This window comes from Octopus bimaculoides, chromosome 4 (assembly GCF_001194135.2).
Source record: "Octopus bimaculoides isolate UCB-OBI-ISO-001 chromosome 4, ASM119413v2, whole genome shotgun sequence".
In the NCBI taxonomy this organism is placed as follows: domain Eukaryota; kingdom Metazoa; phylum Mollusca; class Cephalopoda; order Octopoda; family Octopodidae; genus Octopus; species Octopus bimaculoides.
The window spans coordinates 88,619,315-88,623,587 of record NC_068984.1 but is presented as its reverse complement, the minus strand read 5'-3'; the positions used below and the strand labels follow the sequence as shown (position 1 = coordinate 88,623,587).

General features: G+C 37.5%; 1 long non-coding RNA gene across 1 annotated transcript in view; it reads right to left on the bottom strand.

Moving 5' to 3' along the window:
- LOC128247686 (uncharacterized) overlaps positions 1-3,523 on the bottom strand; it is a 12,158-nt gene extending 8,635 nt beyond the window's left edge. The window contains exon 1 of the long non-coding RNA XR_008264048.1: positions 3,445-3,523. This is a non-coding gene — a long non-coding RNA (uncharacterized LOC128247686). The remainder of the gene's footprint in view (positions 1-3,444) is intronic.
- Positions 3,524-4,273: the final 750 nt, after the last annotated feature.

The window sequence follows — 4,273 nt, the reverse complement described above, 5'->3', positions numbered from 1 at the left end:
CGACGAGTCATAAAATCCCTTGGTGTATTGCAATCAAATGAATAATAACATACGATGGATAATTGTCAGCTCATTACAGCTGTTTCTTACGTAACTGTTAATAGAAGAATGAGAACATTTCATCTTTATAAAAGACCGTAATCATCAGAGGAGAAGTAATTTTACAAAACAAAAGAATATCCCAAGAATACAGCAGGGATATGGCTAGAGTCTATCGAGGCCAACTATGAAACAGGAGAGTGACTAATTATGTTGGCTGTTTAAGTTAAGTATGTAGTTCTTGAAAGTGTGTAATATGATAGCTAAGGTCAGTGATTCCGGTGAGAAGGAGTCTACTAGACTAGATCATGAGTAGACTGGAGTGGGTTGTAGGAGAAAATTTATTATGGTAAACTCTAGGTTGTGGTAAGTAAGGAGGGGTGTCATAATACAATTAAGGATAAGGGAAAAGGAGAAGATAAATAAATCAAATGTAAAGGTGAAAGAAAAATAAAATAAAAATAAAGGCATGCGAGCCGATCAGGTATAGAGTCGGGGTATGGGAATCTCTTGCTAATGGTAAATGACCAGGAGAGATGGGAAAGAGAAACACAGAAATTTAGGGGTATTCGATGGATATTGGTTGAAGGCCATCAAATAAGATAGAACTTATGGAATTAAAGTTATAGTAGAGTGCTACCTACTAATAAGGAGTTTAAAAATTAAAAAATTAAAGCAGGATGGGGTTATATATAGAAAAACACTTAGTACGGGGTCAGAAGAAATAGCAGATCGGAATCAAAAACGTTAAAAGTAAACCCTGTTCTATGTGACACATTCTACCAGTATTCGAAGTTTCAAAGCGTTTACTCTTTTACACTTTTACTTGTTTCAGTCCTTTGACTGCAGCCATGCTGGAGCACCGCCTTTAGTTGAACAAATCGACCCCAGAACTTGTTCTTTGGATGCCTAGTACTTATTCTATCGGTCTCTTTTGCCGAACCGCTAAGTTACGGGACATAAACACACCAGCATCGGTTGTCAAGCGATGTTGGGGGACAAACACAGACACAAAAACATATACACACACATACATATATATGTATATACATATATACGACAGGCTTCTTTCAGTTTCCGTCTACCAAATCCATTCACAAGGCTTTGGTCGGCCCGAGGCTATAGTAGAAGACACTTGCCCAAGGTGCCACGCAGTGGGAATGAACCCGGCGCCATGCGGTTAATAATTTAAAAATCTGTCCGTCAAATGGAATAGATCCGAAAACTGTATGTTGATGTAAGGAGTACTTAAATGGAAGAAATGGAAACGAACAGTATAGTGTGTGCAGGCGGCTAATAGAAGTTAATTATCACTATCATTGCTATTGCATAATATCGGGTACATCACAGATAGAATGGTTAGTTCCTTCAATATAGCATACTAAGCTAGTATAGTAAGAATGGAAAACTTATTGGTAAAGGGAAAACGGGACTGGGGTGGGCTCAGAAACGAACGGGTAAGTCGATAGGCTAAGGGTCAGCGAAAGAGGGAGTAAATTGGATTGGACCTAGGTTAGGGGCTATTATAGAGGCTGTTTAATGTCCAACAAAGGTTCATTCGTGAAACGTGACAGCAAAGAAGAACACACATTCACTCTCTGCGTACAATTAGACATGGAAAGTTTGTGAGGAACCCATTGACCCAATTTGCTGACTTTTCCGATGGCATGCAGGTGTCGATGAATGGTTGAATGAGCAAAGCCAAGCTTCTCTACTAGTTCCTCGACATTCACGATGGGATTTTGGTCCACCAGGATTTACAGGACGTCCTCGTCGAGTTCTACAGATCTTCCAGGACGAGGCTCGTCCTCTAGGCTGTAGTTTCTGGCTCGGAAATTTTGGAACCACCGTTGACACTGGCTTACGCTTATTGTCCGATCACCATATACTGCATTAATATTCCTCGCACTTTCCGTTGGGTTGTTGTCTTTATTGAACTCATAAAGCAAAACATGCCAAATATGTTCCTTTGTCACTTCCAACTTTTAGTTCATGCAATTGAAAAAAGTGCATTATTTATGGGATGGACCAACATGTGTTTGAATGAGTGTGTGTGTGTGCATTTGTGTGTGTGTGTGTGTGTGTGTGTGTGTGTGTGTGTGTGTGTGCGTGCGTGTGTGTGTGTGCTGATATACAAATATATGAAAAACTCACTCTGTAAACTGTAGTACATACATACATGTGTATGCATGCAAGCATGTATGTATGTATGTATGCATGTATGTATTGCATAAGTCAACAAATGTTGAGAGTACTGAATTTACATAAAGAGTGGAATATTTACTTTATAATGTGTGTGAAACGCCTAATGATAAACAGGATACTGTTCCTCTTATACCAGAAGTAATCCTTTGAAAGGGCGTTGCTTATCTTACATTCGCTCTCCATAAAGTCTTTAACTCAAATGAAATTTGTGGTAGCCTGCATAAAATTAAACTCGTTATATGTATGTATGTATGTGTATATATATATATATATATAATGAACTGATCTGTGATAGAAAATTTAACGAAAAAAGTACTCCATCTAGTGAGAGATAAGTATCTTTTATTTAAATGTCACAATATATGTATTAAAGCGCAACTAATAGTTTCATACGTTGAGGATGACAAGAATGTTTATGTATATATGCGAGTTTCTCATTAGGCTTATGGAAAGGGTTATACGAGGAGGAATTTAAATCTAAGGCAACATCTAAATAATCAACTATAGAGAGATTAATAGCTACTGTAATTTTAAGTCCTAATTGATTAAAGGTAGAAATTAGTTGCTTTCTAAATCTATCAAGTGTGTGATGGTCACACCCATGGGAAATAGCCAAACCGTCGTCACGGTATAGGCCAACGTCATGAGACGGGTCTCTATATCTCAATGTGTTTGATATAAATAAGCCCACAAGTTCACAGACATCAGTACTATCATATGACCCCATAGATACATCAAATAGTTAATCACTATGCGACTTGTTTTACCCATGCTAATCCTAAATAATAATATAACTAATAAGAAGACCTATAGTGGATTATGTGAAGGTGAATTTAAAAATCGCTATGCCAATCACAATCCTTCCAGCATAGGGACAAAAGTAAAGCTACTAAGTTGGCTGGCTACGTACGGACTTTGAAAGATAACGAAACACCGCTTGTGGTTAAATGAAAAGTAATTGAGAAATTCATGCCTTTATGTGAATGGATCGAATAAATGTAGACTTTGGTTGAAAGAGCGCAGATCCTGTTCAGATCTAAGATCCTTAACTCGCTATTGAACTCCAGGTCAGAAATGTTTGGTGGTTGCATGCATATGTATAAATATAATTTGAAGAATTGGAAAATTCTGCATATTCCTGACTGACTTGATATCTTTCCAGCCTTATCATTTAAAGTCTAAGGAGGAAAGTTCTTTTACCTTTTAACTTTTTTACATTTTAGTTTCTGTTTTTCGTCTTCCATTTTTCGTTTTTCGTTGTTTAGTGTCTGCGTTTTCTTTATGCTGCCTTCTCGATTTTTTCGCGTTTCTTCTCTTATTCAATTTCTTTAGTTCGTTATGATATGTGGTTTGCGCATGAAGAATATGTTTGTGTTTTCTCAACATATGAAACTATTAGTAGCGCTTTAATGCATGTATTGTGACCTTTAAATAAATAATTTATAAATATATATATATGTGTGTGCGTGTGCGCGCGTGCGTGTGTATAAATGTGTTCACAAACGTGCGCGCACACAGATACAGGTGTTAATAGGCGTTAGTTAACTCCACTTTCTGAAACATTAAATAGAAGTGAGATAAACTTGCCCTCCTAAAGAAAGCCTATGGAAGCTGACTAAGCCTTTCATCAAAACATAACATTCTCCAACACCCCCAATACCACCACCACAGACCCCGGATCTTTCCACCACCCCCAGGAGTTGGAGTGGAGCAGTACCGCTTACTTTGGGAACCACTGGTTTAAAGCTTCAAATTTCTATTTCCAAACTGACGTGCTGTACATTGTGTTGAATAAGCGTTAAGTGTTTTGGTATGCATGCACGCCTGTTCTATGACAATGCCTTTCAGGCATTTTAACATCCGTCGCTTTGAGGGAGTCATCTCCACCGTGTCACTTCATAGCCGACCAGCGAACGAGTAAATCACATACATAGTGTATGTGAGTTCGATAATTTTTACAACACTAGCGCTATATATGTGTGTGTGTATATATATATATATATATATATATATATATATATATATATAT